Genomic DNA, 16,233 nt, shown 5'->3' with positions numbered 1-16,233 from the left:
TTTAAACTATTAGTAGTTATTTAAAAACAAAAAGAAATTCAAGCAATTTAAATTACTTTAAAAATTAAGTTAAATTAGTAAAGGTAAATTATTATAGAAAATGACGTTGTCATCACAGATCATAATCATATATATATGATTATAGGGCTTTTTTTATCCACATCACTCTTTGGTATTAATATAATTTGAAAATTTCAAGTCCTCAATTTGAGCGTTTTTAATGCCCTAAAAAAATATGGATTCTGGTCATCTGGGTCTTTTAAAGTTTTAAAAAGCTTTACAAGTTTTGTTTAGCAATGTATTAAATAATGTATTATGTATTGTGTGTTTTTCTTGAATGTCGATGTGTATTTGATAAATAAATCAATATTATAGCAAAATATAAGAATGTCTGTGTGACTTTTATATTATTGTACTGCTTTTTTATTTGACATTTTCAGCTGTAGGGGATTTCTGCTGATGTTAAACATATTTTAGATTTTTGTATCATTTCAGTTGATTGAAACTGATGTTGTATGAATATTGTTTTGAAGTCATCAGTATTGAAGGGATTAGGCTTTGTCAAAATGAAGAACGCACATTAATTATTTTGTTTGTTTGTTTGTTTATATATATATAAATATATATATATATAAATATATATATATATATATATATATATATATATATATATATATATATATATATATATATATATATATATATATATATATATATATATATAAATATAAAATTTGCTTCCTAGAAGTGAATGTACACCAAAATACATTTTAATTTATTTATTAATGATTATGGCTCAAATGTTGATTTAAAGTGGTTAAATTAAGTCAATATTTAAAAATAAATATGTTTATTTACAACTGCACACATACTCCCATAAAGTTTATTTATTTATATATGTATTTTTATAGAGCACATCTTTTGCATGGGAAGTGGTGTAAACACATTTCCACCCGTTTTGTGCATATGCCACATTTATAAATAAGTCTCCTGGTCTTCAAGCAGTGTTGTTTCGAGAGCCAGGCACGCTCCACTGAACAATTTGCTTTAGTTCAATTGAATAGTTTTGCAATTTTGTCGTTTACCCTGTGAATTCGGCCATCACACTGCACCTGTCACTGGAAGAGCAGCATCTCTCTTGGAATTTTTTAGGATCTGAATTCCCAAAAGCAGATGGTTGGAGATTATGTAGACCAGCGCACTGTAAGGTTCAGGGTCAGAGCTGTGAGTCCAGACTACCACATCACAGGTCTGTAATTGGGCTTTAGGTCAGCATACCTGACAGTATTATACAGCCTGAGGTGATTTTTGCACATGGTGTTGAATTTGTCACATCCGTCTAACCAGAGCTTAATGAGGTTGCTGTGAGATGGGAGAGGTGAGTTATTATTTCTGCTACAGAAAGCTGTCACATAATGTTGATAAAATCTCATCGAATCAAAAAAAAAAAAAAAAAAAAAAAAAAGCTATAAAATGCACTGGGAAAATGTAGGGTAAGAAAAGAAAAAAAGACAAAGACAAAATAGAAAGAGAAAGAGAAATTTACAAAAGCAAAATAAAATAAAACAACAAACTCTTGTTCTTGCAGTCTTATTTCCTTGAATAATTTTGCATCTCAGATAAATGTATCATCTTTAAGGATGCCAAAAGAAAAGAAAAAAACTTACTGATTTTTTAAAAGTTATTATTATTATTTATTTGTATTTTTTTTACTGAAGCCCCTACATAATATTCATACAGTATCAATCATTTTGTACACTTTGGTTGAAATGGGCAAACCAGCGTGTCTCGCTGAGGGAGTTAGACAAAGAGATTGGTGAAATAAAAAATTAATTACAGTACTCTTTTGAGCAGTAAGATTGCCAGGCTTTTTTATTTTTTTTTTATTTGAAAAAAAACATTTTAAATATACCTTTAAAACATTAACTTTTATCACAATATTATTGTATTATTGTACAATATATTATTCTTCCATTAATTTTCCTTAAGGGATTGACACAACAGAAGGAACCACCAACTATTCCAGCACATATTACTACACCAGAAATTACACAGCAGATGCACTATTGCATACAGTCTGGCCAATTTAGTTTATTTAATTCTGAATTGTGGGGGAAACCCACGTGAACATGAGGAGAACATACAAACTTCACACAGAACTGCCAACAGGCCCAGTTGGGATTCGAACCAGTAACCTTGCTGTGAGACGACAGTTCTAACCACTGAGCCACTGTGCCGCCCTTTATCACAATTAAAATGTTTTAAAGATTTTAAATGGGCTTCATATATGATTCTAAAATAAAAATAAAAACATAAAAAAAGCAAAACACACCTGATATAAATATTTTGCATTTTCTATGAGCAGATTTAAAGGGACAGTTCGTCTAAAATGAAAATGTTATCATCATTTACTCCCCCTCCTTTTTTTCTGTTGAACACAAGAGAAAATATTTTAAAGAATGTTGGAAACCTGTGATCATTGACTTCCATATTATTTCTTTTTCCTACTATGGACATCAATGGTTACAGATTTCCAACATTCTTTAATTAATTTATTTTGTTTTGTTTAACAAAACTCAATGGAGTTTGGATCAAGTCAAGGGTGAGTCAATTATGACATTCATTTTTGGTGAACTATCCCTTTAAAAACCCTGTTATTCATTAATTCATTCATTCATTTTCCTTCTGCTTAGTCCCTTTATTCATCAGGGGTCACTACAGCGGAATGAACCAGCAACTTATCCAGCATAAGTTTTACACAGCGGATGGCTTTCCAGCTGCAACACAGTACAACATCCATATACACTTATTCACACACATACACAGAAATGCCAACTGACCCAGCCGGGCTCTAACCATCGACCTTCTTGCTGTGAGGTGACAGTGCTAACCACTGAGCCACCATGTCACCCAACCATGAGATATTTTCTTGTAATTTATCTTTTAAAAAAATATGCTAGCATCTTCTGCATCTTGTGTTTTGCGACTTGTCAATTCATAAGTAAATTAAGAGGACTGGAACGCATATTTAAATGTCTGATTATTATCAATACAAATAATAATATAACTAATATACCAATTTCTATATTAGCTTCTCAAATAAATGTGTCTTTTTTACGGATGCTAAAATATATTTACTGGAAACCCACACACATAACTCTTCAGGAAAATGTATTTGTGTGTGTGTGTGTGTGTGTGTTCGTGTGTGTGTGTGTGTGTGTGTGTGTGTGCAGATTTGCAAGAAGCACTCAAAACTGACAAATGAAATTCATGCGCACTCCTACCAATGTCTGAGAAAGTCTTCAAATTCTTTCATGCCTCATTTGTTTAGATGGCTTTCTGGAACTCTTGCATATTTCCTGACTATTTTTTGCCACGCTTCAGTGAGTGTGAAAGCTTGAAACTCAGGTGCAGGCTAAATATTTGACTTCTGGCTTTCAAAGAAAGAACAGCCTGAGAGTAAATCTACGTGGATGTAGTTTGTTTTATCTACGTGAGCTCCAAACTCAAAAAGTAAATTGTATAAAGCACTTGACAATAATGGATGCTCTGTCTAACATCAGCCTCAGAGTACACGGCAAACAGACGTATTTCATCATGATTTGACATAATTCACCATAACCCCTAGGCTGTTTATAAACTCTTGATAATCAGTAGATCAGTCTGGGGTGTTGCACTTCAGTGGACAGTAGATATTTCCTTGAGGACATGTTTTAATTCAGGAACATCATGGAAGCATGACTGTTTTGCACTATAAAGACACAACAGCTAAATAAACAAAAACTGCATAACATTTTAAACATATTATATACATTACTTTGTGTAATTTTGCTCTGCCAATAAAAATAGTTCCAAATGTAGCCAAGGCAAAATCAGGTACTTCTCTGAGCTAAAGCTATTTAGTACCTGAATGAATCATAGCGCTGAATGATTCATGTGACAGAAACAGAAATATCAGCTTTCTGCAAGTTACATCATTACATCAGTAGGTGGAGAAAAGTAACTTATTTAATTAGTAAGTCATTCATTGTACAGACTGGAGGAGATATTTTTTTAAATAGTATGTTTGGGATGTACTAGATTTAACATTGTGGTACCTTGTTAAGTCTTATTACATTTGGTAGGTGGTAACAATGACTTACTTATAAATGTGTCATCCCCCCCCCCCCCATTCATTTTGAGAAAGTAATTTTGACATCAACATTTACACCACACAGTTAGATGATCTTGCAAGTAAAGTTTTGATTTATGATTGTAATCAAGATAGAGTCATACATTAATTTATGATCATGATTATCATCCACACACTCAGAGTAAAAAAATGTATTTATCATGCATGTTTCTATATTTAGTAAGTGTAAATTGACCTTCACTTAGACACTACATGAAGGGGAAGTCTTGCATGTAGCAAAATCAAACAAAAAGTGCTCAGAGGTAGTTTAATTAATGTGTCGGTAAGGGTAAGGGGATTTGGGTAAGGGATTCATCCGAATAAAAAGCAAAAGTCAGTCCAATGCACTTGATAAATGTGGAAAAAATATTAAAATGTTTTTTTTTTTAATCTTTTTAATCATTTTTCCACATTTTTCAAGTGCCTTGGACTGACTTTTGCTGTTTATTCTGACATCATGAATATGAATGAGTTTTTATGTATGCTTATAACAACATTAACGTGTCATTAAGTTATGTAATTTTAAATGCAAAGTTGACATTGTTTGAAATGTCTTTATTATGAAAAATCTATATTTAAATACATCACAACTCGTCTTTGTCATGACATTCTGACATTGCCAGTACAACATAACTTTTCATAAACCTGTCATGAACATGATTGTTATGAGGTAAGCCATTATAACAGTGCACTTAATATTTTTCTCGACCTCAGCTATCGTGGTAAAAATTTAATTTGTCATTAAAATGTCAGTAAATGTCATTAAATAGTAATGACACTGTTATAATTTTGTTTTGACAGAGTGCTGACACTTTTAATGTCAAATTCCACTGAAAAAAGCAAGCATAAAAACTTTCACTATTATAATGGCTTCAGGACAATCATGTTTATGACAGATTTATGACACAATGAAGTTATGTTGGCTTAGTAATGTCAAGTTGTCATGACAGACAAAGACAGGTTGTGATGTATTTGATTGTCAAGTTGTCATAAAAAGACTTTTAAAACATTCACTACCCGATTTAAGTCAAGTGTTGTTAATTTTTTATTATTATTAACAGATAATATTGACAGCAATTTATGACTTTAGGGTCTTTTCTGTTTATTTACAAATTGCATTATAAGACTTTCATGCTCACTAGCAATGTTTCATCCAAAGATGCTAATTTAATTTATGCGCAAAACTGGATTAAAGACATAAAAGACGTGCGAATAAAGCAGCTTTCTATCCAACGAGCCAAAGATAAAAAATAATCACTTCCTGATTAACTGGTGCCAAATATCAACAGTAAAAACTGTATTTGCTGCGGTAGGAGAAGCTGCGTCAATCTTTACTTTATTTAATAAATTACCTGCACCTCAGAAGACAAATGCAGACATGCAATGAGCAGGTGGTGGTGTTTGAAGGCGTCAGACGCGGCGCGCAGACTCTTGATTCTGGAGGTAATTAGTAATATAATAACACAAATACTGAAACGATTCAGTCTTTTTAGAATGAACAAAACAACATTTTAGATGTTTTACAGTCTGCTCACCCTGCTGGATTGTCCATTCACACACATTTTCATCATCACATGAACTCTTAAAACAAAATCACATGACCTTTTTTTAATGCGCATACTGGAATTTGCTCAGAAAAAGTGTTTCCATCGCAGTTTATGCACATCTTTTCTTATCAAATAAAAAGTTTATTCTACTGTGCACAGGATTTACACACATTTACAAAACATATGTGCATCTTGGTGTTTCTATCAACCGATTTTTTAAACTCATATCCAAAATGCGCATAAAAATAGGGGGATGGAAACCTAGCTACTGTCTAGTTTTTGTACCACATGGCTAACCTAATCAATATATTAGTTCAAAAACAATAAAAAATGTCTATAAAAGTCATCAGAAGTTGTCGAAACAGAGATCAAGAATTCGTAATGCAATCCGAAAAAAAAAAATAAAAAAATCGAAAACACTTATCAAAAACTTTAGAAAACATAGAAGTGTTGGTCTAAAATGTATATGTACATACAGTATGCGTGTGTGTGTGTGTGTGTTTGATTAGTTTAACTGACCACAAGGGCATGATGCAGCTCTGCTTGTTTATTCACGTTTGCTAATTAAAATCCTCAAGGGCAAGAAAACTTGTTACAAGTTCATATCAAACAAAAATGATCACAGCAGGTGCTTCTCTGAGGAGCACTACAGAGAAAAGCGAACACAACAATGCCAATAAACAAGTTGGTGTTTTTGTGTTTTGCATCAGCTGAGTGACAGATGTAAAGTGGTAGCAGGGGAGAGGTGCTGTGGCTTTCTCAGTGTAACCGCGCCAGCTCTCTCTCATCAGATAAATGCTTTGAACTCAGCGGGCAATGAAACTGACACTAATGAATGTGATTCCCCAACACTGGCTGCCAACAGCAGGAATAAAACTAATAAAGCATGTTCAGTTCAAAGGTAGACAGCTCAATATGGACGGAATGATAGAGAGACTTGGCTCGCTCAGGTCTGGACCCAAGTACATGAATGAGTAAAGTTTAGACTTATGCGGACAGTCGTCTGGCGAGTACATTTTTTACCCGCAGTTCACTACAGAAGAAGCCTCTCGCAGTTTCACCCTAGGCCAATTAATGCTTCCTGTTAGCAGATCTTTTGAAAATGGCGATTCTCTGGGGCATGCGGTTCCTGAACAATTTCTCAAATAAAATGGTCTTAGAAAACACAAGCGTAATATACACACACCGGGGCAGCAAGGGGCAACGAGGGCCTCTCTTATTGACCGCTTCTTGCATCAGCCATTGCGCATCTGTAAGCAATTGAGACATTGGTGTATGACTCAAGACCTGTGCCACCACAGCAAATACACACCTGCAGTGCATTATTCATTGAGATGTGAGGTCAGACAGTTTGTAAATGGAATAAATGTTGTGTCAGAAAGGTAATTGGGCCACCTCTTTTACCTCGAAACTACAAGAGAGATAAATTATAGAAACGACAATGTTAGTTTGCAACCTTCAACATGAGGGAACAAAATCAAAAACACAGATTTATGCGCTCAGAGGAGTCGGCCGTGCAATGAATAATGATGGATGTTACAAAAACGCAATGCCCCTGCACAAAAATGTCAGGTTATAGTTTGTTTTCTCCCTTATTTTTCCTAGAAAAAAAACAAAGAAAATGACATCAAGGTGGCACAGCGGGTAGCATGGTCCCCTCACAGCAAGAAGGTCCCTGGTTTGAGCCTCGGCTGGGTCAGTTGGCGTTTCTGTATGGAGTTTGCATGTGCTCTGGTTTCCCCCACAAGTCTAACAACATACTGAAGGTGATATATACAAATAAATATAGGTGAATTGGGTAAGCTAAATTGTCCAAAGTAAATGAGTGTGTATGGATTTTTCTCAGTGATGGGTATCAACTTGAAGGAAATTGGCTGCATGAAACATGCTGGATAAGTTGGCGGTTCATTTTGCTGTGGTGACCCGATTATTTAAGGGACTAACCCGAAAATAAAATAATTGAAATGAATGAGTTGTTAAGTAACTGAGTAGGGCACCAGGAAAATTGGGGGCCCTAACCAATGCCAATGCCAAAACAATTCCTATTCTAGTCATCCTAAAGCTATTTTATATTTATTTCCATCAAATGTTGTAAAATTTGTCTATAACCATTAAGATTTTAACATTATTACTTATTTTTTTTAAACCAGAGGGCCCCATGAGTAGTGGAACGTTTCTTCCGTACTGCACATGCAAATATTAAAATCTTATCACAAGTATGGCTAATTATATGGTAGATATACATGGTTATATGGTTATATGGTTGAGATATCTATCTATATATATATATCTATCTATATATATATATATATATATATATATATATATATATATATATATATATATATATATATATATATATATATATATATATATATATATATATATATATAATATGGCTAATAATAACTGTATAATTTGTAAGCTTGCTTTTAATTTGCAAATATATTGTATTTAGGTTTTAAATTAAGAAAGTTCCACTAAAAATGTTTTTTTTTAACATGTAGTTTATATACAAAAAAAAAAAAAAAAAACTAGCAAACCTGAAACTAGAGAGAAAACAAATATCTACAGAGTGTTTTTAGTTTCAAACATCAAAAATGTTAATTAAATTTATGTGCAAAACTGGATTATTGCCTTAAAGATGTGCGAATAAAACAGCATTTACATCCGATCACTTAAAAAGAACAAAAATCTGATTAACTAGTGCCAAATATTAACAGTAAAAATGGAATTTGCTGCGGTAGGAGAAGCTGCGAGAATATTTTCTTTATTTAATAAATGACTTGCAGCTCAGAAGACAATGCCGACATGCAATAAATACATGGCGGCATCTGAAGACGTGAGACGCAGAGCACAGACACTCTTCACAGTTCTGGATGTAATTAATAATATAATAACAATAATACTGAAACGGTTAAGGCGTTTTAGAATGACCAAAACAGCATTTCAGATGTTTTACAGTGTGCTCAGCCTGCTGGTTTATCCATTCACACATATTTTTATGATTATATGATCTTATTATATGATGTTATTATATATGATGTATATGCACATTTTTAAAATTTATGCACATCTTGGCATTTCCATGAACCATATACAAATTGCGCATAAAAAAAGGTGGATGGAAATGTAGCTTATGCTAGGGCCCCTTACCTGGAATTTCTACTGGCCCCCAAATCCCTAAGTCCGCCCCTGCAGACTACATGCAAGCATTCTAAACAGAAAAGATCCCACACTCACTCAAATAAATGCTTGATTATTACGTGTAAAATGTTGCTGATCAGTCAGCTGAAAAACTAATTTCATTTTCTCATTAGGAGCCTGAGCCTGAGGCACATTCTCATGTCAATGTTTATTACTCTGAAAACAGAAAATTAAAATCATCAGCTTGTTTAGCTCCAGAGCAGTGAATCACCACATTTATAAGAGCACGAGAGAGAGAGAGAGAGAGAGAGAGAGAGAGAGAGAGAGAGAGAGAGAGAGAGAGAGAGAGAGAGAGAGAGAGAGAGAGAGAGAGAGAGAGAGAGAGAGAGAGAGAGAATAAAGCTACTGCAGAATGGAGATGATAATAGGAAACCACCTCGTTCTAACCAAAGCAATGAATTTATAGCCACTATGACCTTTTCCTTCCCTGGAGATTTGTTGCCATGCCAACTTAGATCACATTTTTTGACATGGTATGAAGTACAGACTGTGTATTTTGTCAAGGCAATTTCGTTTTTTATAGTATGGAGAAGAATGGGCCGTATGTCTGAAAACACAGTCGACCCTTGCAGGTTTCGTTTTTAAATCTGATGACTAGCCGGCACTCGAAACACAAAATTCCTCTTAATATTTACTGTTTGCTTCCATGCGAGGTCTTGAAGTCCAAGGCTAGATATATTATTTATTGCGCTGAACTACTCTTCAAAGCTGCTTGAAATGCCAGGGCACTTTATTAAATGTGACAGCAACACAAATGTTTACCTTACTTTGGAGCTGATTTATACTGTCAGGATAACATTATTTCTGCAACAATCTCCCAGCTTCTCTCCTTCTCTGAGGCTAAACATTTCACACGTCGCACAGATCAAAATATGTTTACACCACAGTATGTCAAAGTACCGTATACCACAGATTCAAATATAATTATTTCCTGTAGGTTGCATTAGACTTTTATTCTAAAGCAGACTAGTACAAAACATGTGACTTAACACCAAAATCATTTCATCTCACAAAATAAACCATGTCATTCTGGCACAGACAAGTCCCTGTCCAACGATGTGAAAAAACACACCTTATTTAGAAGAAATGAAGGAGCTAAACAGATGCCGTTTATCAACGCTAATCAGTACGCCACCATCATCATCATGCACTCTCAACATTACATAATCAACACGCATGTAAGGTTGATTCGGTGCAGTCCCAGTTGTGTTTGTTCACTCTGCTGTGTCTAATGAATTACAAGATATGACAACAGCACTGGCCAAACAAAAGCCAATCGTACATCACTTCCAATAAAGGCTAATGATTTGAGTTTGCCAATCCAGTGAAGGGGAAAAAGGATGGCAGAGCTGAAGAACAATAGGGAAAAGTTCATCAGGGTTTGGTCACTTCATTTGGCAGGCTGAGAACAGGGCAGCTGCTGAAGAGTCTCTATTGTATTAGGCCTCTGGTTCTCTACAAAAGACCCTCACCCCCCAAAAAAAACCAGGCCACTGACCCAGAAACACAAAACACAACCCCAACAGGAAATGTGTCTCTCAGAGAGTCCAGTCAATTGCAGAGAGAGGAGAGATGGCTCAGACTTGTGCTGTAGCCCAGTTCAGGTAAGTCATAAACACTTTACAGAAAGAACTTTGTCCTCAATGACAAATAGGACAAAGAAGAGCAATAAATCAGCACAGTCTTTGGTTTGAGCAATTTTAAAAATGACATTAAATATCTTAAAGATACCTACTTACTAGGGTTGTCACAATATTAGAATTTGGTTCCAATCAATACTGAAGCTTTAAAAACATCAATTTCCCACTGACATTTAAGCGCAACTGATCGCATTCTTAAACACCGCTGATTTGCCATTGTGTTCACGTGTTAAACAGAAATGACTGTGATTGGTCATCAGTTCACCGAACTCACTGCTGTCTACTGACTGTAATCACAGATACATGGACACTGTCGTGTTTTATAGTCATGTCGATCAGCTGGTTTGTCTATAAGCTAACATACGAGCGGCTTTAAAACGCTCCAGTGTCCCAGTATCTGTGGTTACACAAAGTAAACTTCGGTGAGTTTGATGAACTGATAACCTTCACAACTAATCAGTCATTTCTGTTAAGCATGTAAACACAATGGCAAATCAGCGCTATTTAAAAGTATGCTTAATAGCGCTTAAATGTTAGCGGGAAATGGATGTTTTAAAATTTCTGTATCGATTTGTACCGAATTCCAGTATCGTGCAACCCGACCTACTGTATTCATTTTTTTTGGCTATATACTGTATTTGATAAAAATTAATTTTAAATAGAGCACTTTTCTCAGCCCCCTTTGTTTATACTCAGTTATTGTTCTTTAAAATCAATTAAATGAGTGAATTACTGAACCTAAATGAAGAATTCTGTGGGGAAAAATGCTAATTTTCAAAATTTCAGATGTCATTTAGAGGCTTTTGTACGTAAATTCTTCATTTATAACAAAACATATGCAACACAGGCTCATTCTGAAATTGTAAACCTATATACATCCATTTTTGAAGATTGCGAATTATGTAGCCAGAAGTTCGTATGGCTGCATTTCGTCTTTAAAACGAACGATACGGATTGGTATGATGCTGTTCTTTTTCGTGCTTACCAGCTAATAGCTTACCTCCGTGTGGACGGCGTTCCACTGTTACCAGTTTGTCTAGCTAGCTCGCCATGTACAGTATGTAGGCGACTTGAGCGAGAGAGAGGCTGAACAGAATAAAGGGGTTTGAGTCCAGTGAAACACAGTTCAGGAACAAAAACAGAAGACAAAAAAATTATTAAACAAGTAAATAACAGGGTGAGAATATGGTAAAATCTAAAAGCATGGTAAAAATAAGATTATGTTTTTTATATAAGCAACAAGTCTACAAGGAGATACTTTGAAGGACATTTTGAAATAATCATGAAACATGCACCCCACATATGTTAAACTTCAGTTTAAATGTGGTAAATGTAATGCAAATGTGCTATCAAAATTATACCACAACCAGAGAAGAGAAGAGCTGATGAGAATGCTGTTGGTTGTGGAGTGTACTGGTTAGCAAAAGTAAAAATTAACCAAGTTTAATTTGAACTAGCCAGCTGTTAATGCTATAACAATGATAGCACATTACCAAATAGTGTAATTGGCAGTTTAACTCTTTCCTCCAGTTCTCCAGGCTATCAACAAAGACCATATGTCCACAACCATTCTCTCATCCACACACATTTAATTTTTCTGCTTTTGTTTTTTCTATAAACAAAGCGCTTTAAAGCAGGAAAAAGGGGACCTTCAGTATATTCACTCCCTCCACCTTCGATTCTGGACAGTACTGAGTCTCAAACCTGCAACCTTTGTGTCACTCTCAAACCATTAGGCCAAACATAAACATTTTGTTCACAACAAGTATTCTTTTTCATCGTCCCAATTAGATAATGTGAGCTGCTCCCTCTGGTACAATAATCTCAGTAAGCTTGTTTGAGATATAAAAGAACAACATCTTAAAAGATTCTCCTTATGTCACATCCTTATGCAACCAGATTTCATAATAGGTTAAGATTTAAAAACTCCTGTAGTGTGAGCCCTGAGTTATGCTAGAAAAAACAGTCCCTGAGAATGACAGTAAACACAACTCAATGTTCCTAGGTGTAAATGCCTCATTTCATGGAGCTCAAATAAAAACAGAGAGCAGAAACTTCTTTATTTTTTACCACAGTATGTGATATTTTCATAACCTGTTCACATTAGAAAAAAGCTGAAAATAAATGAACCAGTTTAGCCTACTGAAATTATTGGCCTAATATACAGAAATTGAATCAAGTTATCAAATCTCATTCCCCTTTTCTTCACTGTATAAATTAAATGTACAATCTGATGAAAATTAATCCAGTTATTTAGTGAAGAGTAGGGATTTAATTATTTCTCTTTTTTTGATTAACAACAGAGGTGTCACTACAAGACTGCACAAATCTATAATGACAAAGTATTCGATTGCTTTCCTAACCGTTTATGCTCATTTAAGCAACACAGGTTTATTGTGAAAACGTGCCCCCATATACATTTCTAGAGAGCGCAAATTATGAAGCCAGAGTTACTGTATGCACTGAATGGCATCGTTTTGTTTTTAAAACAAATGCTATACGGTGGTATGACGCTGCAGACAGCTTCTGTTGCTTTTCATGCTACCAGCTGACTGCTTATCTTAGTGTGAACGACTTTTCTGCTGTTACCAGTTTGCCCAGTAGCTCGCCTCGTGCGTCGGTAAACTTAAAAAACAGAGAGGAGTTGACCGTGACGATGGGGTTCAAGAACAGTTACAGAAAGCAGGTAAAACAAAAACAAAAGGCTAAAAATAAAATAAGTAAAAAACACTGTGAGAATGTGGTAAGATCTATAAACATGGTAAAAATCAGGCGAATCTTTTCTTTTTCTGGATTGCTTTTGAAAACACTGTCAGTTGGGCTTAGGGAAGGTGGTGGGTGGGTTGTCAGTTGGTCAGTCAGTCAACAGTGGCCTGTGAAGAATTTATGTGAGAACAGCAGGCACGAATGGCACTTGCAAAAAAAAAAAAGTGTACAAAGCGGCCTCTGGTGGATTCAGTAAAACAAAAACTGCAAAAAAAAAAAAAAAAAAAAACGTACCTCCTGGGATGTATTTTGTGATCTCCAAAAATGTATATAGGAGTATGTATCAAAAATAAGCCTGGGTGTTTAAGACAAAATTATTTGTTTAAAATAAAACATTCCAAGAAAGAAATTATGACATAGTATTATGTGCATTTGTCTGTTTAAACACAGCCGATACAGTGCACTTTTTCACTCCTGTTCAAATCACATGTACAGAAGCGGTTTAGGTAACAGTGTCTCTTCATCACTATGAGTGTGTCTGATAGTCACATGCTGTTATGTAAATGTACTGTTTGAAGGTTGCAAAGAAAGGGCAATGGTGTATGTTTTTAATGGAAAGAAGGGGAATGCAGCAGTTTTTATATTAATTTGAAGCTAAATAAAATGAAAGCATAATTCTCCCTTCACATTGAGGATACTGGTCACCTGGTGGTTTGGCAGCAATATGTATTTATGGAGGATCCAACATAGGCTCATTCTAAAATGACATACCCTATATACATTTCTGGAGATCGCAAATTATGCAGCCAGAAGTACGTATGGCTGCATTTATCTTTAAAATGAATGATACGGGGTGGTATGATGATGTTCCTTTTTACACTTACCAGCTGACCACTTATCTCCATATTGATGGCTTTCCCACTGTTGACAGTTTGTTCAGTAGCTCGCCATGTACGTCATGGAATTGAGACACAGAGAGGAGTTGACCACGACCACAGGTTTGAATCTGTTGAAGAACAGTTCCAGAAAGCAGGTAAGACAATAATAGAAGCCAAAAAACTAATAAACAAGTAAATAACAGGGAGAGATGCTGGTAAAATCTGAAAATGTGGTAAAAATCAGGAGAGGGCTTTTCTTTTTCGGCATTGCATTTTAAAACTGTCGGTTGGCTTTTTGGAAGTGGGTGGGTAGGTCAATCGATGCTCTTGAAAACACTTTTGATTATGTTTAGGGAAGAAGGAGGGTGGGTCAGTTGATCTGTCAGTCAATCAGTCAACAGCAGGTTACAACAAGCGGTACGTTTTCAGAATGAGCCTGGGTTGGGAGGATCGGCTCTTAGGTGTTACTGCCAAGTTTCATAGAAAAATCTAAATATGGCAGAAATACAGGAAAATAATTTGATGGAATGACAAAATGATATAATATGTTAATTGTCAATCTTTTTGTTTAGTTTAAAACAGACAGCTCAAAATTAAAGTAAATAATGCATTAAATATAGTACGCTATTTTTTTTAAGGGAAAACTGTATGAAATAGTTTTGATATTATGAGACAATTTAGTAAAAATGGCATGAAGCAATGAAACTCCTCTCCTTGATTTGGTATCACATCTAAGGGGGTTCTACAGAATTTTGGCTGTACTGAATAAGCACTCTCTTAAAACAAATTAAATCAAGTGTACACTTTTTATTTTAGCTACGTGTTCTCATAAAAAAAAAAAACAGAAAAAAAAATCACAACAAAAAATGAAGGCATTTTAAAGTCAGAAACTAAATAGCCTTTTTGAAAAAAGAAAAAGTCAATGACCATTTATTTAGAGCACTTGAGAGCGATGCAAATCCTTATGATGTCCTTTGACTTCTTCGAAAAGAGGTGGTTGTTTGTAGGACAGCAGTCAAGTTGCCCTGTTTAAGTGAGATTGATGCTTCCCGAGAAGTTGGTTAACTTAGATTCTCCAGTGAGAAACAGCAACAAAACAGCACAGCAACATATAAATAGTTCTTAATTGAGCGATAACTTGAAGTTTTCAACCACTGGACTAAAGGTGAAGGCCAGTAGCGAAAGTGATCCATGTGGTGGCCACTCTACCAAACACTCCTTCTTACTCTATGGTAAGTGACTTTTTATACAGGTGCAAACCAACCTAGTGCCCCTGGAGGTCGGAAGCAGTATTACATATTCACATACCAAACAATACACAAAGCAAGGAAATAAATAAATAAATCAGAAAATAATAATAGTAACATTTTACATGTCGCAACCTGAACAGTGCAGTTCTGTTGAATTAAGTGCCTGGGTTAAAGAATGTAGCCACAGCAGATCATGTTCCTTAACTCCAGCACAGTGCATACAGTTTTTTTCAGCAGTAAACAATGGCACATATATCAGCAAAATCAAAAACCTTACTAAATCACCTAGCATGATTCATTTAAACACATGTGTGCACACAGATAATCAAATAAAAATGCATCTGAATGTTATGTTCTATGCATTTTCATTGCAAATGTTCAATATACACTTTATTTTACAATAGAACATGGCTCACAACCCTGTTTAATATAAGGTTTGCTAATATTTACTTTAGAGGTACACTTAGTGCCTAGTTAGTACCTCTAGTTATAACCCAGTTATTGTAATTGCTATAATAAAAGCATAGCATTTGCATAATGGAACTGTAATGGAGTGTAAAATGAAGTGCTACAAAATGTTATTTGAGCTACAAATCTATATATTATAATGACTTCTAATGGATCAAGTGATCCTGAAGCCTGGAGCAATTGCTTGATTTAAAAAAATATATGAAAATCTCACCATATAAATAAATTAATGACATAAGATTTAATTTTTTTTTTAAATAAATGCAACCTTCTTTGTAGTCTCCATTGCAATCTCACTAAATTAAATATGTTAACAGCACAACATTTATTGAAAAATTAAACCAGCTATTAAATAAAGTCTTGTTC

General features: G+C 34.7%; 2 protein-coding genes across 9 annotated transcripts in view; both read right to left on the bottom strand.

Annotated features, from left to right (window-relative positions):
• Window positions 1-15,369, bottom strand: part of sall1a (spalt-like transcription factor 1a) — a 411,399-nt gene extending 396,030 nt beyond the window's left edge. For all 8 annotated transcript variants that reach the window (XM_087259446.1, XM_087259442.1, XM_087259443.1 and 5 more), the window contains exons 1-2: window positions 15,077-15,369; window positions 14,156-14,277 (exon numbers count right to left, since the gene is read on the bottom strand). The gene's annotated coding sequence lies outside the window, so the exon portion shown is untranslated. The remainder of the gene's footprint in view (window positions 1-14,155; window positions 14,278-15,076) is intronic.
• LOC147843130 (uncharacterized) overlaps window positions 1-16,233 on the bottom strand; it is a 553,038-nt gene that overhangs the window by 281,738 nt on the left and 255,067 nt on the right. The window lies entirely within an intron of this gene.

Source organism: Danio rerio, chromosome 7 (assembly GCF_052040795.2).
Source record: "Danio rerio strain M-AB ecotype USA chromosome 7, GRCz13ab, whole genome shotgun sequence".
Lineage (NCBI taxonomy): Eukaryota > Metazoa > Chordata > Actinopteri > Cypriniformes > Danionidae > Danio > Danio rerio.
Note: the sequence above shows the minus strand (reverse complement) of the source record. Positions and strands in the feature narration are given on the sequence as shown.